General features: G+C 36.8%; 1 protein-coding gene and 1 pseudogene across 1 annotated transcript in view; both read right to left on the bottom strand.

The window, feature by feature from the left end:
* Positions 1–322: 322 nt before the first annotated feature.
* LOC127452699 (threonine--tRNA ligase 2, cytoplasmic-like) lies at positions 323–24,751 on the bottom strand (annotated as a pseudogene).
* The window catches only part of LOC127452614 (regulation of nuclear pre-mRNA domain-containing protein 2-like), a 44,968-nt gene continuing 38,868 nt past the window's right edge, over positions 20,553–26,652 (bottom strand). The window contains exons 11-12 of the transcript XR_007899295.1: positions 21,758–21,929; positions 20,553–21,669 (exon numbers count right to left, since the gene is read on the bottom strand). The gene's annotated coding sequence lies outside the window, so the exon portion shown is untranslated. The remainder of the gene's footprint in view (positions 21,670–21,757; positions 21,930–26,652) is intronic.

Here is a 26,652-nt window from a genome sequence, read left to right on the forward strand (position 1 = left end):
GGTTGATTCTGAACACAGCCACATACCCAATTCTAAAAGAGTGTGCACACTTATGCAGTTAGGTTATTCTAAGTGTTTTATTTATTTATTTCTCTGAAATGTGTCACTTTGGTTTGCATAGGTTGAACTTTTTACATTAAAAGTGCAAAAAGTCTGATATGATTTATCTTTGTTTAATAATTTTTAAAAAAATGTTACATCACAAAAACCTGCTGCTTTAACAGGGTTGTGTAGACTTTTTATATCCACTGTATACAGAAGTCTGCTTTAAAATGACTGTGTGTTTGTTCTGAGAATCTCTGCTGTGTTTGTATGGGTGTGTTTACAATTCCTCCTGACTGGTGTGACTGATTCTGAGTTCTGTCAGTGATGCCATCACTTCCTCCAGTGATTTCTGCCCGAGCTGTTTGCACCCTCTCGTCCGCACACTTACAGTGCCATTTTCACACTTTTTCTCTCCAACTGCTGAAAACAAAGAAGGAAAGATTAATTTATCTGACATACTATTTACAGAACACTCATTCTTTAACTGGATACCATTACTCATCTTGATAAGAAATGGTCAATGTCAGCATATAAAAAAAAACAAAAAAAAACATTAGTTGTTCACCCAAACATTTAAATTCTTGCATCAGTGGAACACAAAAGTTGAGTTTTTAAAGAATATCCAGAAAAATCTATATAATGATAGTTAATGGAGACTGTGGCAATTAAGCTCCAAAATGACAAAGCACCCAAAAAAAGGTTCAAACAACTTGTGAACTATATTCCAAGTCTTCTGAAGATGTACAATAGTGATTGTGTGAGGAACAGACCGAAAAGGTATTCACTGATAATCATCATCATCTTCGCTGTAGCTCTCAAATCAAATATGTCTCCACTGACCTCAAAGAGGTTTAGTCATAAGAAATGTGAGTCAACGGTGTTTGGCGCCAAAGTGCCATTTTGTAGTTCAAACAACATTTGAAATCTATTTTAAAACTTCGGTGGAAGGTAAGATTATCAGTGAATAACAACTTCTCAATTCATGAAGTATGACTTCAGAAGACTTGGAATAGAGCATATGAGTCACATGGACTATGTCTTTTTATTTACTTATTTTATTTCTCATTTTGGAGATTGACAGACCCAACAATAATGACAGAAATTACATTTTTGGGTGAATTTTCCCTACTATTAAAGTGAAAATATTTCAGAAATGCTCATACACTCAGAACAGACCCTCACCAAATATATAATTGTACTGGGAGAGCTGTGCGGAGTGGATTTCTTATTTAAGGTGGCACCACGATCATTATCAATATCAGCCATGAAGCCAGCTTCCCTCAGTCTCTGAACCACCTTAAACCCACAGAAATGTTGATGATATACTTCCCTATAAATGTTTATAAATATATAAAGTTTGTCCAAAGTGTCGGATTTCCTCTGACCTCTTGCCCATAGGTCTCACTGTTGCCTTCTACAGGCAGAACCATCACCTGTGCTGGAGAAAAGACCTGAAAGAAAGTTAGTTAATACTTTAACCATTCAAAAACTAATAAATGCACATACATACACATAAACATATATACAGACCATTTTCCGCCAAAGTTTTCAGCCAGGATGGCGATAATTCTCTCCAGGGACCCCAGCACTGCCCTATGTATCATAATGGGCCTGTACATCTCTCCATCAGCCCTGAGAGATACACACAGACAGTTGCTAAAAACACAGACACCAGGGTAGTTGACAAATGGACACAAATAGACATCCCAACTTCCAGATTTGAGGTTACAATTTAAGTATTTGTTTAAGGGAAAGTGTATGTTTTTAGATCCATAACAGGTCAGTTTTTCACAATATATTCCACGTTGTCTCTCCAATAATTGGAGGTCATGAAAAATGCATGAATAATAATTATAATACAGTTACAAAAATGCTTTAAAGGAGTCATGACATGCCTTTTTAATTATTTTAAAATGTTCTTTGAGGTTCATTTATAATATTAGAAAAAAACATTTTGCACAAAAATCAGTCATATATTTGTAAACCACGATCCATTTTCACACTCATTTTGACCCTCTGTCAGAAACGCTCGGTTCTGGTGCTGCTTCTCCTTTAAGACTTGACATTAAATGCCCAGTGTTCTGATTGGCTCTCTGCTCTTGACTGATTGCACAGCTCACCACTACTTGGTGGGGCTACTGAAGTGATAAGGTAAAGTATGCAGTTGATGTGTTGTTGTGGGGGTGGTCAGATGCAACTGTCTAACACAGTGTGACATCATAATGTGAAGGAAGTAGAGAACAAGTCATTTTGCCAGCTTTAGGAAGTTGAGTTCTGAAACTTACAGTGTGTTTTTATAGTACAATGACCTCTTATATATCAAAAATCAAGAAACATTTTATTCCTCATGTCATGACCCCTTTAAATGGAGTTTAAATTCATTTCAAGACATATGCTGCATCCACGCAAACTAAAGAATGTTTAAATTATTTTATGCTTTTTAATGCTAAAAATCTCTCTATTATGTGGATTAAATTCTTCTTCATAACTTACAAGCTTGGAAAATGTCTTCCTGTAGGGGTCCTGATTAATAACATTTTCAAGGATCCCCAAGAGATTTTGGAAAGGGATTTTGTGAATCACTCCACAAAACTTAATAACTGGTAGGGTTGCTCCGATACCAAAATGCTGGCTTCGGTACAATACCAGCCATCTTACCTCGGTACTTATACTAAATCAATATTTCTGCATAAAATAAATTGTCTCAGATCAGTGAAGAAATAAAATGCTGCACAACAGAGCTTCACAGTATAAATGAAAACATTAATGAAAAAAATCTGATTACCTGTAGCACAAGGCTGCTACTGTATGACTGAATCACAGTGTGCTGATATTCAGTACACTTGCTTTTTGTGATATTGCTTACATGTAATAATAATTGTAATAACAATAATAATAATAGTAATAATTATAAACAATAATGATAATAATAAAACCATTTATTACTAAATTATTATTATTAGTGGTATTATTGCTATTAATTTGAATATTAAATTTTTCTGTACAATACAATTTTATATATATATATATATATAGCTATAATCAGAATTATATATTATATAATATATAAATAATGTATTATTTAATTAAATTACATCCTTCTGCTGTTTAATGATCACACTTGTCCATATCAAGATTTGAATTTGATGAATTGTCAAATTGTCATTGATTTCATCTAAAAATGTCACATCCCGTAAAATCTAGCTAATAGCACCACACTGTATGTACCAAATTAACAACAAGATGATATCGTACTGGTTAAAATTTTTTGGTATTTTAATATCTCGGTAGTACCTGTATACTGCGCAACCCTAAGAAATGGTGAAAAAACAGACATTTTATATTTTAAGGGTAATATGTAAATTCATGACCAGTTTTAAAAACAGACCCCATTTATATAAATGTCAATATATTGAAATTATATTTCTGTCCACATTGTTAATTTCAAATACGGTTACACATGTTTCTGTATTTCACAGTTTATGATGAGGAAAGTCACACATACATTTAAAAAAATAAAATAAAATAATAATAATAAAAATAAATAAACTGCAATTTGATGGTAAATGCTAAATGTTAATGGATTAAAGGAATATTCCGGGTTCAATACAAGTTAAGCTCAATCGGCAGCATTTGTGGCATAATGTTGATTTGAGTATTTTAACGTTTACATATTTGCCCCATTCACTTCCATTGTAAGTGCCTCACTCTAACCCAGATTTCTGGCTTTTTTTTTAAAGAAAAGGACAGTCGAGTTGAAATGATTTGTCATTCTGGTAATCAGAATTATGCCATAAATGCTGCTGATCGAGCTTAACTTGTATTGAACCCGGAATATTTCTTTAACTCAGTGTTTTGTGCTGTCCAGTCAAATGACATATAAATGAATAATGTTACATCATATCAACTGGCCAGGTTAAATCTAATTGGCAGCTGAAAGTCCAGCTGAATTGTGGCACATTGATGCTGTCGGCCCAGTGCATCATGGATTTTGATGTTGATCTAAAAGATTGTAAAAAAAAAAAAAATGCAATGAAAAGAAATGCCAAAAGAGATTAATTCTTCAAACACTAAACATCTTCTATTCAGCCACCGATCAAAGGAAGAGTTACGGAGCCCTGCAATTTGTACGCCTCAGAAACATCACTGACAGTGCCAGCTTTGAGTGTAAACATAAGCTAAAGTAGTGTGAAGGCCTTTGGACTTGCTCCTGTGCACCTGGACTGTATTTACAGACAGTCTGTTAAGAAACGTCAACCATCAAGCCAAGCGGCGAGTTTCCAGTCATGTTTTCACTGACTGTAGCTTCTTTGAAGTGCACAGAGATACAGAAAGTGAGCTGTTAAATTGCAACAAGAGATCCCAAAAACTCTTAGCAAACCTTTGCATTGGAAAGTCATGGAGGATTTTTGTGTTTGGCTCTCTTGTATATGGAGTAGGTGCAGGAATCTTTATGTACCCTGCAATTCGAATCATGTCAGTGGCACGGCGCAGCTCTGTGAAGGACTCGGGATCCGGTCTGCTCGTGTCCATTTCTCTCAGCAGGTCAGCCTGGTAGGCTTGCAGCATCGCCATGGTGTGCAAAGCCGAGCCAGCCTGACCCACCCACCAGTAGGTCTTGTCCAATAGAGTGGATGTCATGGTACAGGGCCTGGAAGGGTGAGCGGGCCTGGATTTCCAACACGCCATGTCTTTGTGAGCTCTTCATGCAGCTCGGGGAAGAACGGCACCGGGAGGCGGGACACGGAGTCGCGCCGGCTTGGACAGAACCGATCGTCTAGTCAAGAACGAGGAGTGGGCCAATCCAATTTGAGGTTCTTGACCACCCGAGCGAGCACCTGAAACAGTTCGGTTTCAGAAACTCTAGCATGGTCTTCCTCTCCTCGTAGAGAAGTCCTGGCGAACTCATCCAATGTCTGTGTCCAGGGTTCACCTTCCGACACCATATCATCCTTATCCTTGGAGTGAGTGCCGAACATAATGGAGCCCTGTGCCGCGATAACGGGATGCAGGTCATCACGAGCATACTCCACAGGCGAAAAAGCTTGTGGAGGAGGCGGGGAGACAAGCAAGGCTTGTGCCGGCAAAATCTCCTGCACAAACTCATCCAGCTCATCCCGTCCTCGCACGTCTCCCTCATGTGATCCCTGAGGAGCCACAGAAGGAGCATGGTGGGAGGGGAAGGGACCGGATTCATCCTTCAGAAAGAGGGAGAGCCGAGAGTGCAGCGTTTTGAGTCTCATGCGCTCGCAGTGAGCACAATATGATCCACCGAGCGCCACCTCTGCGTGAGCTTGACCCAGGCGCTCGTGCCTGTCGGATAAGGGGATATACCATACACACGGCGGAAAACATTTATGAAACACCATCTTTAAAAAGACGTCGTTAAGTAAACTGCTCTTTTAGATTGTGCACAGTATATAGATACACACAAGCACAATCAGGCTGTAGCGCTTACGTTACATGCTACAGGAAACGATACAATACAATACAATAAATGAATAATCAAAAGGATACTTTCCGTTGAGGCCCATGGGCCGTAGAATAATCCCAGTACTGTGATGCGGTGAAAGAGGCAAAGATGTCTCGTCCACCCGCTGTCCACAGGAGGAAAAATGAAGGTGAAGGTTTAGTATCCGCTATTGCCGGAGCACCGCAGGGGGTAGAAGAAACTCTGATCCACCCGCTGTGAGAGGTGCAAATCTTGACGCCGATTCTTTGTGGAAGAAAATCTAATTTTCCATGCAGAGTACGGGAGAGAGATTATTGGCACCCTGAAGGAGAAAATTCTGAAGATATAGCACTGTGCACCGCTGAAGATATAGCACTGTGCACCGCTGAAGATATAGCACTGTGCACCGCTGAAGATATAGCACTGTGCACCGCCCACTACGTGCGCAAGGGAGGCGGAGCACAAAGCGCTATCTGCAGAGAATTTAAAGAGTTTCAGAGATTGGCTAGGCCTACGGGTATAACCCCAGTGCGTCAGCTATGACGCAGCATTCTGATTGAATTGATAGGGAACCAGAGTTAATAATTAATTAAAATTTCCAATATAAAATTATGTGGATTGTTTCATAATCATTTGAGAAAGAATTGTGATGCAACAGTAAACAGTTTTTCTCCCCACCCCTAATATGGAGGGAGAAACAGATTTTAAAAGAAACATTTTCTGGGCGCACTCACCTTTGGTCCATAAAACGCCCCGTCCTCAGGGTTTAACTCCCAGTACTCTGCAAACTGCTTCAGACTGCTTTCCAACTGCTGCTCTCAGAGAAACATAAAAGAGACATTTCAGAGGAAAATCTGGCAAGTTTCAGAGTCAGAGGTCAGTGCTGCTAATAAAAGGTACTTCTGTAAACATCTAATTCAATAATCTTTATAAAGAGCTAAGCGATATCTATATACTGTGTGTGTGTATATATATATGTGTGTGTGTATATATATATATATAAAATATTTACAATACATTTAATGTCATTTTAATGTTGAAATAAAATTAAAATTAAGCAACATTGTGTATACAGTATTTGCCCATTTTAATGGGGTTTTATTTGGCCATTAAGTACAAGTTGACCTGATTCGAACCTTCTCCTCGTGTCACTTCATGTATAAGAGCGACAGATATTTTAGTAGCAGTTTAAAAATCAGCAGCACAAATGTTTCAATGAATCAGTTCAAAACAATAATACATCCAATTGTTAGCATCCCTGCATGCTAATTATGCTTAATATGTTTTAGGTAAATCTTTATATAAATATTTAGGTTGCTGTTTATATGTACTGTTGGAATACCAGTCAAAAGTTTGGAAACACTTGACTTAATTTGGATCTAAATTCTTATGCTTAAATGGTTGATATAAATTTTACAGACAAACAGAATTTTTTTTAACATAAAACTGTTTTTATTACCATTAGATAAACTATAAAAATAAATTGTAAAAAAACAACAACAACAACAACAACAAAAAAAAACCTTACATTAGGCTTTAAATGTCATTATCCTCCTAAGGCCCAGCAATTAATTTTTGTGTAGAACATTTATTATTTAAGTTTTTCTTGGCCCATACATGCCAAAGTGGTAAATCTTGGAGTATTATCAGAGGACTCACTGGGCTGTTCGGAGATACCAAATGTTAGAGAGTTTGGACATGACAGCTTCCTGTCCTTGGATTATAAATATGGAGTGAAATGCATCACATTTCAATTCAGCACATCAAATACAATAAGAATAAAATATTATTTTTCAATAAACAATTATTATCACATGTATTTTATGCACCAAACACTATATTGACATTTAAAAAAGGGAATTGTCAAACTTTTTTTGCTGGGTCTCAGTAACTTATGGTAAGTTGACATCATAGTAGCTTGTAATGTAAAATAATGAGGTCTTTATAATGACAGAGCAGGCTGCATATATGAAAATACCCAGAAATATTAGTTCACACTTTAAATATATCTTTTTAAAAGTATATGTCAGAATTTTCAAAGCTCTGTGATTTATTTTTAATTTTTATAGTGGGCATGAATGGAATGTAATGGTGTTTGAGAGATATACCTCAAAAGCCTATTGTATCATATTTGATACATGTAATTTCAACTGGCTTTTTCAATAAAATAATGTGCAAAATTGTAACCAAGCATAAGTTGCTTATATTCAAATACTTATTTTAAAATATCAATAACAATATAATCATTACTGTCACTTTTACTTTATTAAAATAAGCTGTCATTTATCCCAACCTAAGAGTCATTTTTTGTGCAAGTCTGCCGCCATTTTTAATGGATCGATATAAACATTGAAACCACTTTTTTCCACAAATAACCACTAGATGGTGCCATAAACATGGGAGACTTACATGCCATATGTTTTTTTGTCTTTTGAGCTTGAACAGAGAGTGAAACAGGAGCCGTCAAACGTTGAATATCATATCTGATACACAGCGTCATAGGGTTAACATAATTTTAGTGTGGTAAAATCACTTACTAACCTTTTCTGTGTGAAGTTTTATCCAATTTTACAACTTTGTTGCCATGGTGACATGACACTGTAAACCCTAAAATAACTGTAGAAGCGACGATTTAAACAACTTTACAGCTCAAATAATACATGAGTTTTAACAGAAGAGATTAATGCAAGTGCCTTTATAAAATGATAAGCTCCAAATTTCTGTCTTTAAACCCTCCAAAAATTGGCCCCCATTCACTTTCATTGTAAGTATCTCACTGTAACCTCCATTTCTGCTTTTTTTAAAGAAAAGGATGGACGAGTCAAAATTATTTTTGTGGTAATCAACATTATGGACAACAAGTCTTGATCATTTTTAAAGATAATAGCTGATTGGATAATTGATTTCTCTCACACAGTTGCCTGTATGTTTTCTCCTTTGACGTGAATAACCTACATATTACATTCCACTCTGACCCTAAATTAAATTAATCCCTGACACGAAAGCCGTCCGTTTAAACTTGCCTTACACTTACACCGTTTGTGTCCTATGTTGCCTCACTGCATATGATTGAACTTGTACAGACAGGATTTTATAATCCCGACATGAAGTGCAGGAAATGCCATAAAGCCGACACAAACAACCTCCTCCGTCACGCACATGCATGTCCGTGGTGGGCGCTTATCGACAGGTGAAGGAGGGTGGGCGTAACTGACAGATGATGGAAGATGTGTTTACCTGCTCAGCACAGTCCCAGAGGGCGGGCTTACCCAGACAGGACGTGGGTCGCGTGGAGAGGAGACAGTGAAAGGAGAAACCGAAGACACGATATATGCTCCTCACAAAGTCCAAACATGCTGTGATCTCCCCCTCCAGCTGAAGATGATAGGAGAAACGGTGAATAAACAAATGAAGGGTGTGTATGAGAGAATAAACACTGGCGTTCTATAACAGAGTCAGACTTCAGCCCAAACAGAACGAGCCAGACACATTCCTGTGCAAAGAAGGTCAATGCAAGACATCAGTTCAGTCGCACAAAGGAAATCACCACAAGAACAGTATGTTTAGGGATGGATGAGTATAAAAGAGCTTTTGTGTGGCTTCCTCAAGTTGAGACTGTTGAAAATGAACAAGCTTTCCTTTTAGAAATGCAAATAAAGAGAGGCAAGGAGAGGAAAGATATATAAACAGGGTCCAAATGTAACTGTTTACCACACCTGCTAATGGCGGGTGGATTCAGACAATTTACTAGCTGGACATACTTTTGGGAAGTCGACATGCATTAGTCCATCTAAAACTATTTTAAACCGCTTTCCACTATTTATTTTTTTTACATTTGTATATTTATATAAATGCATTTTGCAGATGCTTTTATCCAAAGTGACTTTCAGTGAACATAGGCATTTACATTATATCAAGTTGTGCATTCCCAGGGAATTGAACCCATGATCTTGGTGTTGCTAACACCATGCTCTACCAGTTGAGCTACAGGAACGTTTCTACAAGCATTATGTATATGTACTTTAAAAAAAATGGTCACATTACAACAGCAATTCAATTAACTAATGAAGACAAAAGTTGATCAAAAAAATGGTTAAAAAAATGTATACCAGTTAAATTACCTAAATTAAATGCTTTCTCTTATACATTCATAAAAAAATGATAATGTTAATAAAAAATAAAGTTCATTGACACGCTACATGTCAACTATTTGCCCACAACTATTACTCACTGGCCATGCAACAGCATTTTTTTACTAAAAGAATATCTTTTTTTGTACCAGGACCATTAACTTTTTTTTTTTTTTTTTTTTTTGTATATTTCTGGTAATAGCACATGATCATATATGAGATTTGTATCTCTGTGAAACTGCACCATGATTTTACTGCTCATATTTTCATTTAATGCCAGGAATGTGTTGGCACGTGGATTTCTGTTGTTACAACAATAAAAGAAAAAACCTTTTGGCATTCTTGCTTAATGTCTGATGGTTTATTTTTTTGTTGTTGTTACAAGATGCATGGCTGTCACTGAGCTTTTATTTAGTAGACCATTTTTATGTTCTTGATTTGCTTACGTAAGTGAAAGTCAGTTTTTTACGTTGTGATTTGAAGCAATGTATGCTGAAATGATGAAAAAAGTTAATAGCCAACTTCTATTGACCTGCCAATGCCATTTATTTTATTTTTTTTTACATATTGGCAAGTGTTAAAGGAATAGTTCACCCAAAAATGAAAATCTCATAATTTACTCACCCTCATGCCATCCCAGATGTGTATGACTTTCATTCACTTACAATGGAAGTGAATGGGGGCCAACAATAATACAATACATATAAACAGTATGCGTGTTAACATGATTTTAGGATGATCAAATCACTTACTAACCTTTTCTGTGCAAAGTTATAACCAATTTTACAACTTCGTTACCATGACGATGTAATGTCAACAAACCCTATAACCCTAAAATGACTGTAAAAATGATGATTTAACCAACTTTATAGCTCAAATAATATACAAGTTTTAACAGAAGAATGAATGTAAGTGCTTTTATATAATTATAAGCTTCACATTTCTGTTTAAACCTTCCAAAAATTGGCCATATTCACTTCCATTGTAAGTGCCTCACTGTAACCTCCATTTTTGCTATTTTTAAGAAAAGGAGAGATGAGTCCAAATAATTTTTTGTGGTTATCAGCATTATGACACAAATGCTGTCGATTGAGCTTATCTTGTATTGAACCCGGAATATTCCTTTAAATATTGATCTGTTTCTCACCCACATCTATCATATCGCTTTAGACGATATGGATTTAACCGCTGGAGTCTTATGGATTACTTTTATTCTGCCTTTTGGGTCTTCAAATTTCTAGTCACCTGGTCAACATTCAGTCATTAATTTGCATTATATAGACCTACAGAGCTGAAATATTCTTTTAAAAAATTTTAGTTTGTGTTTTTCAGTAGAAAGAAAGTCACACATCTGGGATGGCATGAGGGTGAGTAAATTATGAGAAAATTTTCATTTTTGGGTGACCTATCCATTTAATTTTGAACCCTGCCAATGAAAGAGGAAGGGAGAATACAAAGAAGTGAAAAACACTTTTCACAGCATCTTGCAGTAATCGAGTTTAGCTAACTAGCAAAACTCCAACCGTAAGGAGACCAATTACTCCTAAAGGGTCAGCATTTATAACTTACAGTGTGCTCACATCTGAGGTCACTTACAAAGAAACAAGGCTTTAATTCAGTCTAGCTGCTAGAGTTGAGAGAATATTCAAGTTGAAGTTTTTTTTATCTGATTTGGTTTTATTTTTACTTAATTTTGTAAATTGTTCCTTTAGTGTGTAAAACAGTCATTAATAGCAGTCATGAATAATGTCAATAAAGCACTCTGGCAGTATCTACAGTATATACACTAATCAGCCACAACATTAAAACCACTGACAGGTGAAGTGAATAACATGTATTATCTCGCTACAATGGCACCTGTCAAGGGGTGGGATATATTAGGCAGCAAGTGAACAGTCAGTTCTTGAATTTCATGTGTTGGAAGCAGGAAAAGTGGGGCTGTATGGGGCTGCATAGCCACAGACCAGTCAGAGTGCCCATGTTGACCCCTGTCCACCGCCAAAAGTGGCTACAATGGGCATGACCATGGAGCAATGGAAAAAGGTGGCCTGGTCTGTTGAATCACGTTTTCTTTTAGAAATTTTCATGTGGTCGGCCGAGTGCATGTGCATCGTTTACCTGGGGAAGAGATGGCAGCAGGATGCACTATGGGAAGAAGGCAGGCCGGCGGAGGCAGTGTGATGCTCTGGGCAATGTTGTGCTGCAAAACCTTGGGTCCTGGCATTCATGTGGATGTTACTTTGACACGTATCACCTACATAAAGATTGTTGCAGACCACGTACACCCCTTCATGGCAACGGTATTACCTGATGGCAGTTGCCTCTTTCAGCAGGATAATGCGCCTGCCACACTGCAAAAATTGTTCAGGAATGGTTTGACGAACATGACAAAGAGTTCAATCCGATTGAGGCAGGTGGTTTTAATGTTGTGGCTGGTTGGTGTGTGTGTGTGTGTGTATGTATATATATATATATATATATATATATATATATATATATATATATATATATATATGTGTGTATGTATATATACACACACACACTGGCGGCCAAAAGTTTAGAATAATGTACAGATTTTTATGGAAAGAAATTGGTAATTTTATTCACCAAAGTGGCATCCAACTGATCACAAAGTATAGTCAGGACATTAATAACGTGAAAAATTACTATTACAATTTGAATTTTTTTTTTCTTAAACTACTTCAAAGAGTTCTCATCAAAAAATCCTCCTCTATTGCAGATAGCTGTCAGTTTGTCCAGATACTCAAGTGACATTTCACCCCACACTTCCTGTAGCACTTGTCATAGATGTGGCTGTCTTGTCGGCACTTCTCACGCACCTTACAGTCTAGCTGATCCCACAAAAGCTCAATGGGGTTAAGATCCATAACACTCTTTTCCAATTATCTGTTGTCCAATGTCTGTGTTTCTTTGCCCACTCTAACCTTTTCTTTTTGATTTTCTGTTTCAAAAGTGGCTTTTTCTTTACAATTCTTCCCATAAGTCCTGCACCCCTGAGTCTTCTCTTTACTGTTGTACGTGAAACTGGTGTTGAGCGGGTAGAATTCAATGAAGCTGTCAGCTGAGGACATGTGAGGCATCTATTTCTCAAACTAGAGACTCTGATGTGTATATATATATATATATATATATATATATATATATATATATATATATATATATATATATATATATACACGCACCGATCAGCCACAACATTAAAACCACCTGCCTATGATTGTGTAGGTCCTCCTCGTGCCGCCAAAACAGCACCAACCCGCATCTCAGAACAGCATTGTGAGTACATTTACTTTAGGAGCTATACTGCAGAAGAAGAATTTGTTATCTGAGAATGTTTAATATAATACTACAAATTCAAATAATTTTAAATATCTAAAAATCCTTAAAAAAAGATACATTCACCTCAGAAGCAGCATATAAGATATTTAGACTTGCTTTCAGAAAATATATCTTGAATACATGTATATTTTGAAATACTGCACTGGCACCATTCGGAGTAAATTCTAGAGACTGTTGTGTGTGAAAATTCCAGGAGATCAGCAGTTACAGAAATACTCAAACCAGCCCATCTGGCACCAATAATCATGCCACGCTCCAAATCACTAAGATCACATTTTTTCCCCATTCTGATGGTTGATGTGAACATTAACTGAAGCTCCTGACCCGTATCTGCGTGATTTTATGAACTGCACTTCTGCCACACGATTGGCTGATTGGATAATCACATGGATGATTGTTGGTGCCAGACGTGCTGGTTACAGAGCTACCTACACAATATTAGGCAGGTGGTTTTAATGTTGTGGCTGATCGGTGTAGGGTTAGGGTTATATATTTTATTTTTATTTTTTTAATTTTATTTCAAGGTCAGAGAGAGAGAGAGAGAGAGAGAGAGAGAGAGAGAGAGAGAGCGCAACTGTGCTGTGTGTGCATGTATTTCTTACCTGTTCAGGTGTGCAGAAGATGTGTGCGTCATCCTGACAAAAGCGTCTGACTCTGGTTAAACCCCCGCAGCACCCTTGAGTGTTCATTAAGGTGCAGAGCTCCAAAATCCGCCCAGCAGATGGGCAGCTCACGCCACAAATGCACTCTCTGCTCGTACATCACACTTAACCAGTGTTTACACCTGAGAAACACTTATGATGAACACAATTACTGGACTAAACGGGTGGAAGAATTCTTCAATCAAACTGATGAAATTACGAGACCCTTTTCTTTAGAACTGAGATCATTTCTTGTAATTTTAATAACATACCTGTATACTCTGACTTTGTGAATGATTTCAATGAATGAAGGCATATTCACACCATGTTCCAGTTTTCAGCATTCACAAACGAAGATATTTTAAAGTCGATGTGATGTGAATATATCCATAAAATGCAAGTCAATGGATATATTCACATCATATCTCCTTCAAAAAATCTTTTGGGTACTAGAATTTTCATTTTTGGGTGAAATATTCCTTCAAAGATGTTTGTCTCACCAGTGCGCTGGACAATTCATGGGTTTGAGAGCGAAGGTGTGCGGCTCACAGGTCACCGTGAAAATGTTTTCACTGTCATGCTCCCAGTGACCCGACTGTTCCCATAGCGGCGTACTGTAGAGAGTTGGGGTCACAACCTCGACGAAAGCCTCGCCTCCTGTACTCACTCTGACAGGAAGAAGAAGTGGTTACATAATCATTACATCTGCCAACGTAAATAGTATTTTGACAATGAGACCCATTTGCAGATCTGTCTCAGGTGATCTGATCACAAGTGGACAGCACTAAATACAAGAGTAAAGTTATTTACTTCTCTGTACATGCTTTTACTTCTGTATATGGCTCGAAATATTAAATGTAAGTGCACAACTCTGTTTTCTGTAGCATATTAAATGTTTTTGTCCAAGTCATTCAGCCCCACTTTTGTGCTAAGTGATCAGAGACACTTCCTTATAAGAAATCAGATCACAAGTGGTCAAATGAGACACATTTGAGATGCTTGTTACTACAAGGTGCAAACAGTAATGCTGACCACTAGTGACTGAATCACCAGAGATGGGTGTTAATACCAGGTGTATGTGGGGCCTTATACACTATAATTGAACTCGAGAAAGTTAAAAAACAAATGTGCAAGCGTATGCAGTAGTGCCCAACCGATTTATCAATATTAGCCTTTCACAGATATATTGGTATCGGCATATATGTTTTCCGATATGCGCAGATGTGAAAACTTTTTTTTCAGAACATATAATGCAGAAAACAAAGCTTGGGGTGATTTAGAATTGGTGTCATAATGTAGTTTGTCCAGCAGAGTGCGCTCCGACTCCATTGTTTACAGAGCTGAGCTGACGGTGGTTCTGCTGACAGTGCGGAGTTAAGCGGTGTGGAGTTAAGTGGTGTCTTCACGGTAAGTTGCATACTAGTTTGTGAAATACATACTGGAATGTTAATAAACAATGACCCCATCATTTTCCCTTTTCAATATAACTAATATAACATTAATCCTGTCCCTGACAACCATGTCATTCATGTTGATCACATCTATTTGCTATGTTAGCCAGCTATAGTTTGTCAGTGCAGTCAGTAATGTAGCAGATTGAAAGGTAAACATCAGAGCATCTTTTTGCAGCTCAGCAGACAACGGTGCAGTGGTGGATTGTGTCTGTTGAGTGTTGATTTCACGCTATGTTGTTACCTAGTTGGTGAGACGCAATGCTGGAAAATAAATAAACAACAGCCATCTTTTACTCTCTGTGACAACGAGCTTATAGCTAACTAGCTAACCACTTAGCTACTTTCATACCTTGTCAGCTGAGTGGAAGCTAATGTATAAACATGTATTCACCAAACTATTTTGTTCAGGATTTGCAGTTTGGTACCCCCTTCAACCGAACAATTCCAGTCATTGCATTTATAAAATGTAATATTTAAAAGTCTGGTTTTCCATAGTTGAAAGTTTCCCTTGAACTTGTATAGCAGAATACGGTGTAACACCGCTTGACTCGGCAGGTGTAAATGCTTCTTGTTTTACAACCTGCCCCTAATTGACTGGCAGTATTAAAATAGTCAGCATTTGACTGATACTAAACAGTACTACTGATGTTTATTTAGCTATTTATTTTATTTGAATTTATTCTATATTTAAATGGTCAGCAACTGACTGATACTAAACAGTACTGATGTTTATTAAGCTATTTATTGTATTTTTATTTATTCTTTATTTTCTCAGTGCTCATTTCTAGTATTTGTTGACAATGTATAATAATAATGTAAAATATTCTTTGATAAAAATATTTGTTTAAGAAAACAGCATCCTGAGTACCTTTGCACAGTCATATAGGTGCAAAATCGGTGCACATTCCACATAGAAAAGGTCTGCTCAAAAATTAACTATATCGGCCACCATATTGGTAATCGGTGAATTTTCCCTCTCTAAAATCGGCATCGGTCTCAAAAATCCAATATCAGTCGGGCTCTAGTATGTAGAGTGCATTGTGTGTGATTTTAAGGGTAAATCCCTGCTGATGTGGGATGAGGCTTGTACCTTTATGTTGTATATATGAGCTCCTTTAGGCATGAAGCAGCAGCTGCCAGGACTGACATCATGAAAGAAGAACGACTCCTGCGCCTGTGACATATCACCCACAGTATAAACCATCGCAGACTAAATCATCTACAGCAGCTTTATGAGTCACTTCAGCAGCCTGATAGATCTTGAAGAAAATTCATAGAAACAAACTTTGACACTATCAAAATGTTGTTGTTGTTTTTTGGATAAGGTATAATATCATGCTTTTTGGACCATGGTAGTACACTGGGATTATAAAAGGTAGCTAATATTCTGACATTTCTAAGACCTTTCTTGTCGCATTTTTACTGTATATCTGGAGCAATTGCACTTGTAATTTCTAGCCAATGAAATATTTTAAAGCTGAACGTAACTCGAGAAAAATTATATATACAGTAAAAATTTCCATGACTTTTTCAGATCTCATTCATTTCAATGGGCCTCATTCATGAAACACTGGCAGAACGAATTGTTGTGTAAATTGTTCATAAAGCCGTTTTTACCTAAGGTCTCAGATAAGCTTTCATATTTTCAAAATGTTTGTTGGTACAAACAAAATGTACACCTGTTCCTGACCATGTGTAAATCGTGGTAAGACATGCAAACATTTATGTTCTTTCAGACAAACTGAAATGAATACATTTTGATAGAAGTGAAATTAAATAATGAAAAATAACTAAGAATTAAATAATTAAAATTAACCTTAATAAATAACATAAATTAGTTTAAAATAAGCGGTTAGTTGTTTATTTAATTTTTTCCTTATTTACTTAATTGAAAATGTTTCTTTGATGCTTGCGTTTATTTCTTCACAAGTATAGTCTGTCCCCAACACTTCTTCATGAATTTAAAGGGATAGCTCACACAAAAATGAGAATTCTGTCATCATTTAGTAACCCTCATGCCATCCCATGTGTATGACATTCTTTCTTTTGCAGAACACATATTAACATTTTTAGAAGAATATCTCAGCTCTGTAGGTCCATACAATGCAAGTGAATAGTGATCAGATCTTTGTAGCTCCAAAAATCACAAAGGAAACATAAAAGTAATCCATAAGACTCCAGTGTTTAAATCCATAACTTCAGAAGCGATATAATAGGTGTGAGTGAGAAACAGATCAAAGTTGAAGTCCTTTTTTACTCTAAATCTCCGCTTTCACTTTCACTTTCTGATGTAATTGTGAAAGTGTGGACCTACAGAGCTGAGACATTCTTCTAAAAATCTTCATTTGTGTTCTGCAGAAGAAAGAAAGTCATACACATCTGGGATGGCATGAGGGTGAGTAAATCATGAGAGAATTTTTATTTTTGTGTGAAATATTCCTTTAATATCCTTTCACAACAGAACTGCTTGGCAATGTTATATGAATATGGTAACCTTTCAGTATTATATTATGTAACAAAGTACAATGTTATTACCATCTAAAATCATCACTGTAAAAGTGAACTACAACTAAGTAATTGCAGAGTTGTGTGAAACCAGTGGAGTTACTATTGCTGTTATTGCAGAAACACTGACAGTCTTCAAGCTGCATGGCTCAGTGAGACTTCCTCAGAGCTGAACTGACCTTCCCGATCTGTCAGTGGTCTCTTTTCCTGGCCTCCTCCTGCTCTCTCTCCCACTCCTCTCGCTCTCTTTCTCCTGGAAATGCAACACCAATCATCCTCACTACACCTGACACCTCTGCCGACCCAGTCATAGTTACAGGAGACACTTGAGAGAGAGGACATAATAAAGGTTATAAGAAAGAAAAATGCTCTTTTTTATGTAGATGGGAAGTTGACACGAAATACTTTTGGAAAGTTGATATGTCCAGCAGTGTGACAATCTATACAATGTTTAAATCTATTTTAATGCATGAAGCTTTTATGACCTCGTATTTGAATTATGAATGTCAATTAATGCATTAATTTAGAGCGATTAATTACATTTAAAAAATGTATGCATTTCATCATGCCTCCTGACCCGTACATAAATTCCAGTACAGTGGAGGGCATTAAACACTCCGAGCATCTCACCTGCAGCATCTTAAAGATCTTCAGGAAACCTGTGTGTGGCAGAAGAACACCTGAACACACACCGACACTGTCCCCACACCTGACAGAAATTAGATTCCTCTCATTAGACACAAACAAACAATATCTATATAAAAACAATATCAATATACATCGATCAGCCACAACATTAAAACCACCTGCCTAATATTGTGTAAGTCCCCCTCATGCCGCCAAAACAGCACCAACCCGCATCTCAGAACAGCATTGTGAGATGATATTCTTCTCACCACAATTGTACAGAGTGGTTACCAGAGTTACCAGTCGACTCTGTTCGAACCATTCTGGCCATTCTCTGTTGACTTCTCTCATCAACAAGGCATTACCGTCCTCAGAACTGCCGCTCACTGGATGTTTTTGTTTTTGGCACCATTCGGAGTAAATTCTAGAGACTGTTGTGTGTGAAAATCCCAGGAGATCAGCAGTTACAGAAATACTCAAACCAGCCCGTCTGGCACAAACAATCATGCCACTGTCTAAATCACTGAGAACACATTTTTCTCCAATCTGATGGTTGATGTGAACATTAACTGAAGCTCCTGACCCGCATCTGAATGATTTTATGAACTGCACTGCTGCCACACAATTGGCTGATTAGATAATCGCTTGGATGATTATTGGTGCCAGATGGGCTGGTTTGAGTATTTCTGTAACTGCTGATCTCCTGGGATTTTCACACACAACAGTCTCTAGGATTTACTTTGAATGGTGCCAGAAACAAAAAACATCCACTGTTGTTAAAGGTGATCTAAACAAGCACAAACTGTGAATCTGAAGCAATGCTTCACTTGTGATGGCTCGCAATGTATTAAATAACAATTTATGCATCGCAATGTGGATCTTATTGTGAGGTAACTGGCAATAACCAACTCTGTTTAGAAGATATATATATATATATATATATATATATATATATATATATATATATATATATATATTCTTTTTTTGTCAGATCAAGATCTGCAAAAATAAGTGTTTTAATTAGTCTTTTTTGACTTGCTTTTCCAATGAAAATATCTAAATATCACTTAAAACAAGGTACATTTGCATTTGGTTTCCGAGAAAGAATCTTACTGCACTGTAACTGTTAAACAAGTGAAACAAATCAAGTGCCACAAGACACAATACACTTATAGTCAATATACATTCTCTGTAAACAATTGTTATGCAGTGTTGCTTCTAAGGTAGTTTTTTTTTTAAATGATTTTTAGATCATTTTACTGAGGAACAATAACTCAAACAACAGGATTTTTGCAGTGTATTTTTTCAGCGGCTGAAAATATTTGCTGTATGTGTTAATAGCAAACAAATGCATCTTCTTTGACCCCGGTGCAAACAGTGTTAGATGCAATTTGCACCCCTAATTAAATACTAACATACAGTATAGGGGCATTACCGCAGTGTGTTTATTGTGTTTATTTAGAGTTCCACTGACCTACCCCTAAACCTAACATTTCCTTACAAAAATTAACCATGGTTTTACTACAGTAACTAACCATAGTATCACCATGGTATTTTGTAATGAAATCATATTAACCACAACATTAAACATGTCTACTATATTAACACCATATTACTGTAGTAACACCATGGTTAATTACATTAAAACAAAAAACAAGGTTACTACAATATTACTGTAGTAAAACCATTTCTGCCTGTAATTCAGCGAAGGTCAAAAAGCAAAAAATTGTCGGTTAAGAGCTGTGGACAAATTGTTGCAATATTTGCCTAAATATTCAATTAATAATTCCAATAATTGTTAAAGTAGTTGATTCTCAAAACTGTTAGTTGTATACACTACTGGTCAAAAGTTTAGGGTCACTTACTCATTATTATTATTATTTTCACATTTTAGAATAATAGTAAAGTCATCACAACTGTGGAATAACATAAATTGAACTATGGGGATTATGTTGTGACTAAACAAAATCCAAAATAAATCAAAACTGTGTTATATTTTAGCATCTTCAAAGTAGTCACCCTTTGCCTAGAATTTGCAGACATGTACTCTTGACATTTTCTCAACCAACTTCTTGAGGTATCACCCTGAGATGCTTTTAAACAGTATTGAAGGAGTTCCCATCTATGTTGGGCACTTATTGGCTGCTTTTCTTTATTATTTGGTCCAAGTCATCAATTTCAAAAACTTTTTTGTAATTTTTTTAATTAAATTTTAGTTTTGTAATGAAATAAATTAATATGGTGGCACAATTATATTTTTGTCTACAAAACTAATTTCAAACATTTAAGCATACACCTTCAGATCAAAAGATTTTTAAGATCATGAGAAACATTTCAGTCAAGTTTTTCAAAACTTTTTACTGGCAGTGTATATTATATACTAGTACAGATCAGAGATTCCCGACTAGGGGTACGTACAAGTTCAAGTCAGAAGTTTACATACACCTTAGCCAAATACATTTAAACTCAGTTTTTCACAATTTCTGACATTTAATCATAAAAAACATTCCCTGTCTTAGGTCAGTTAGGATCACTACTTTATATTAAGAATATGAAATGTCAGAATAATAGTACAGAGAATGATTTATTTCAGCTTTTATTTCTTTCATCACATTCCCAGTGGGTCAGAAGTTTACATACACTTTGTTAGTATTTGGTAGCATTGCCTTTAAATTGTTTAATTTGGGTCAAACGTTTTAGGTATCCTTCCACAAGCTTCTCACAATAAGTTGCTGGAATTTTGGCCCATTCCTCCAGACAGAACTGGAGTAACTGAGTCAGGTTTTTTGGCCCCCTTGCTCACACACGCTTTTTCAGTTCTGCTCACAAATTTTCTATCGGATTGAGGTCAGGGCTTTGTGATGGCCACTCCAATACCTTGACTTTGTTGTCCTTAAGCCATTTTGCCACAACTTTGGAGGTATGCCTGGGGTCATTGTCCATTTAGAAGACCCATTTGCGACCGAGCTTTAACTTCCTGGCTGATGTCTTGAGATGTTGCTTCAATATATCCACATAATTTTCCTTCCTCATGATGCCATCTATTTTGTGAAGTGCACCAGTCCCTCCTGCAGCAAAGCACCACTACAACATGATGCTGCCACCCCCATGCTTCATGGTTGGGATGATGTTCTTCGGCTTGCAAGCCTCACCATTTTTCCTCCAAACATAAAGATGGTCATTATGGCCAAACAGTTAAATATTTATTTCATCAGACCAGAGATCATTTCTCCAAAAGTAAGATCTTTGTCACCATGTGCACTTGCAAACTGAAGTCTGGCTTTTTTATTGTGGTTTTGGAGCAGTGGCATCTTCCTTGCTGAGCAGCCTTTCAGGTTATGATAGCACTCGTTTTACTGTGGAAACCCAGTACTTGCAGTTCACAGTCCGCCACAAGAGGGCGACCGAGCTCCCACAACTCTCCATTCACTCTGTCCACCACAGCACCTTTAACACTGTGAAAACATGGACACACACATTGTGGGATTTTTCATAACAAGACAGGAGGTTTGAACCTATCATACTATAAGTTTATATGCATACCGTTCATTCTGTGCAATCCATAATGGTGTCGTGACACCAGCTGCCCCTTTCACTGTTTTGCCATCAGCCAATCGGATGATCAGATCTTGTCCTGGAGCTCCAGTTATCTGCACCTGCCGCTCAAATAAAGACTCGAAAACCCGTAGGCGCTCTGTTAGGCAGATGGCTGCAGCTGAAATCAAGAGAGGTGAAATGTGAGTAAGGAATCCAGAGATCACACATCACTCATTGTGTAAATATAACAAACTTTCATTATATGACATTATGGGGCAGGTTTAAAGGAATATTCCGGGTTCAGTACAAGTTAAGCTCAATGAACAGCATTTGGGGCATAATGTTGATTACCTCAAAAATTAATTTAGACTCATCCCTCCTTTTATTTAAAAAAAAGTAAAAATCTGGGTTACAGTGAGGCACTTACAATGGCAGTGAATGGGGCCAATTTTTGGAGGGTTTAAAGACAAAAATGTGAAGCTTATAATTTTATAAAAGCACTTACATGAATTCTTCTGTTAAAACTCATGTTTTATTTAAGATATAAAGTTGGTTAAATAGCCTTTTTTTATGGTCGCATTAGGATTTTAGTGCTTACAGCATTACATCGTCATGGCAACCAAACTGTAAATTTGGCTATAACTTTACACAGAAAAAGTTAGTAAGTGAATTTATCATAGTAAAATCATGTTAACACGTATACTGTTTACATTTTGTGGCTATATTTTAAAACAGTGAGTATTTTAACATTTATGGATTGGCACCCATTTACTTCCATTGTAAGTGCCTCACTGGAACTCAGATTTTTACTTTTTTAAAGGAGGGACGAGTCAAAAATAATTTTTGTGGTAATCAACGTTATGCCACAAATGCTGATGATTGAGCCAAACTTGTATTGAACCCGGAATATTCCTTTAAGCCCGAGAAATATCAACCTCACTTTTGCCAGATCAAACTTTAAATACAAGGAAGAGAGAAAAAAGATGATAAATGAGGAACAATGTTACTAGAATATCGTCCATCACTAGCATGCTCCAGTCTTTTACGCAAGCATAATAGAGCTGCACTGCTGGAGAAATTCAACTACCTTATACAGATTGCTAAACATGTCAGTCTTAACATGAAGAAAAGTATTCATTTAAAATAATCCGATATGATACAGAGCATACGATTATGCTATAAACAGGGGTTTGAAAGAAAAGATTCAGATAGGGTCAGAGAAGTGAATTATATTAGTCTAACATAATTATAATGTTATACAGTGGGGCCCAAACGTCTGAGATCCTTAGTGAAAATGCTTCTATATTGCACCAATGTGGTCTGAGACTTTTGGACACCACTGTGTTACTACTACTAATAATACTGATAATAATTATGATAACAATATGTTGTATTGTTAAATGTAATCTTTAGTTATAGAGCACAAAAAAAAAAGACTAAAACACAATCATATTTTAAAAGTGTTTCACAACAAAAAACAAGTATTTCTTATTCTTAAAAATAAAAACAATAAAAATAAATAATTATTTAACCTAGCATTAAATCCATAAATAATGAACAAATAAATAAAAACTTCAAAGTCAATAAACTAAATAAATGTTAAACAAAATAAACTATATCTATAAATAAATAATTGTCAAAACAAAATACACAAGTACATATTTACTATAATGTTATAACTCAACATACACACACACAAATATATACATATACAGCTCTGGAAAGAATTAAGAGACCACTGCAAAATTATCAGTTTGTCTGGATTAACTATTTATAGGTATGTTTTTGAGTAAAATGAAAATTTTTGTTTTATTCTATAAGGTACTGACAACATTTCTCCCAAATTCCAAATAAAAATATTTTCATTTAGAGCATTTATTTGCAGAAAATGACAACTGGTCAAAATAACAAAAAAGATGCAGTGTTTTCTGACCTCCAATAATGCAAAGTTCATATTCATTTTTAAACAACACAATACTAATGTTTTAGGAAGAGTTCAGAAATCAATATTTGGTGGAATAACCCTGATTTCCCATCACAGCTTTCATGTGTCTTGGCATGCTGTCTATCAGTCTTTTAAATTGCTGTTGGATGACTTTATGCCACTCCTGCCGTAAGAATTCAAGCAGCTCGGCTTTGTTTGATGGCTTGTGGCCATCCATCTTCCTCTTGATCACATTCCAGAGGTTTTCAGTGGGTTTCAGGTCTGGAGATTGGGCTGGCCATGACAGGGTCTTGATCTGGTGGTCCTCCATCCACACCTTGATTGACCTGGCTGTGTGGCATGGAGCATCATCCTGCTGGAAAAACCAATCCTCAGTGTTGGGGAACATTATCAGAGCAGAAGGAAGCAAGTTTTCTTCCAGGATAACCTTGTTCGTGGCTTGATTCACGCATCCTTCACAAAGATGAATCTGCCCGATTCCAGCCTTGCTGAAGCACCCCCATATCATCACCCATCCTCCACCAAATTTCACAGTGTGTGAGTGACACTGTGGCTTGAAGGCCTCTCCAGGTCTCCGTCTAACCATCAGGCAACCAGCTGGAGGATTGGTGATGACCAGTTGTCATTTTCTGCAAATAAATGCTCTAAATGACAATATTTTTATTTGGAATTTGGGAGAAATGTTGCCAGTACTTTATAGAATAAAACAAAAATTTTAATTTTACTCAAAAACATACCTATAAATAGTAAATCCAGAGAAACTGATAATTTTGCAATGATCTCTTAATTTTTCCAGATCTATCCATTCAACTTACAGCTGACATGAATTATTTAGATTTCTCTAACACCCAATGCTATGCAACAATCTAAAAGTCTCGTGTGATCATTATTATAATGTTAGAGCATCACTGGACTGTTGCATGTGTCTGATTCTCCTGCACACTGACAGTATTACATTTACACAACACAAGACTCTTTTTAAACCAGCGCAGACCTTTCTGCAGCTTCTGCTGCTCCGGACAGCTGCTCTCACTGTCGCCTGACAGGCGGACCATCTCAAGAACAAAGACACGACCAAAGCTACGAGTCCATAATTTCTCTCTAAACAACAAGAGTTGCCCTTCCTCTGCAGGCCGCCATTTTACCGGAACTAAGACGTCATAACTGAAAGAAAAAACGATTGGCCGAAATAGATCGAGGGAGGACGGGCTCAACCAATGAGATGCGAAGCCAGTCGTGCGTCACGAGCAGCCACTCAGTGCACGCACGGACAGCTACATGCACTGGATTTCCCCATGTCTATAGACACACATTAAATGTTTAAGACAGAGCTTTTACGGAGCCGTGAAAATGCAGCAGTGAAGGTTTGTAAACGGCACATTACATCTACTTCCAACCAAAGCACGTGAATGCATAGGCAAAATATTTAGAAACAAGCCCATTTCAAGAGAAAATCGTCTACTTTAGCACTTCTGCCTATATTAGCCTGCTATATGCTATGCCTGTATGGAAATAAATCTCTCTCACTTTACGTGTAAAGACGACACATACATCCAAACAACACCCTATACATCTCTACAAGACCGCAGATAGTGATGCTGATTGAAATGAGCATATGCACATTAAACAACGAAGTCTGTGGAATCTGATGCAGAATCTGATTGAGTCAATAAGGAATTATTCATGAAAAAAAATAAAAAATAATAATAATAAAACATTACACGAATTATCAGTGACCAAATATGTACAGCGATTATGCAAACTGGTGTTACCAAGACAAAAATGTCCTTTTAGGGATCACAGGTGAATCCTCAAAAACTTCCCATTCATAAGTTATTAAATGGGACAAATCTGAATTCAGTAAAAGGTACTGGCCAATATCAGACATTTACACCGATCAGCCACAACATTAAAACCACCTGCCTAATATTGTGTAGCTCCCCCTTGTGCCAGAGATCAGCAGATACAGAAATACTCAAACCAGCCCATCTGGCACCAACAATCATCCATGCGATTATCTAATCAGCCAATCGTGTGGCAGCAGTGCAGTGCATAAAATCATACAGATACAGGTCAGGAGATTCAGTTAATGTTCACATCAACCATCAGAATGGGGAGAAAATGTGATCTCAGTGATTTGGACCGTGGCATGATTGTTGGTGCCAGATGGGCTGGTTTGATTATTTCTGTAACTGCTGATCTCCTGGGATTTTCACACACAACAGTCTCTAGAATTTACTCCGAATGGTGCCAAAAACAAAAAACATCCTGTGAGCAGCAGTTCTGTGGATGGAAATGCCTTGTTGATGAGAGAAGTCAACAGAAAATGGCCAGACTGGTTCGAACTGACAGAGTCTACGGTAACTCTGATAACCACTCTGTACAATTGTGGTGAGAAGAATATAATATCTCAGAATGCTGTTCTGAGATGCGGGTTGGTGCTGTTTTGGTGGCACGAGGGGGACCTACACAATGTTAGGCAGGTGGTTTTAATGTTGTGGCTGATCAGTGTATATTATATTATAGCTGTTCAGATAGTTAAGTAGAATAGTTTTAAGCAGGTCTGTTACCACCATAGACATTGAGGGGAACATGTCCCCCTGAATATTCATATTAGTGGTCTACTGATATGGGTTTTATCCATGGTTGATTAATAAATTATTAAATTTGGTCCCCCCCAATCCTGAATATGTGGTTACATCCTTGGTTTTAAGTGACCAAATATGGCAAGCTCATGTTGGTGTGTCTAATAAATGTGGGCAGCAATGTGAAATACCGAAGGTGTGTTTAGGAAGTGTTTTATACTTTCATTGCCAAATTATGTTTGAAAAGTTAGCAAAACTTGGCATCTGCATAATGCAATCAACTTATCCTTGTCCACAAATCAAATTAAATACACAATAGAATGGTATAACACACAATATCAGTAATCTTTAGCATTGTTTCGACTGTACGG

This window comes from Myxocyprinus asiaticus, chromosome 15 (genome assembly GCF_019703515.2).
Source record: "Myxocyprinus asiaticus isolate MX2 ecotype Aquarium Trade chromosome 15, UBuf_Myxa_2, whole genome shotgun sequence".
Classification (NCBI taxonomy): Eukaryota; Metazoa; Chordata; class Actinopteri; order Cypriniformes; family Catostomidae; genus Myxocyprinus; species Myxocyprinus asiaticus.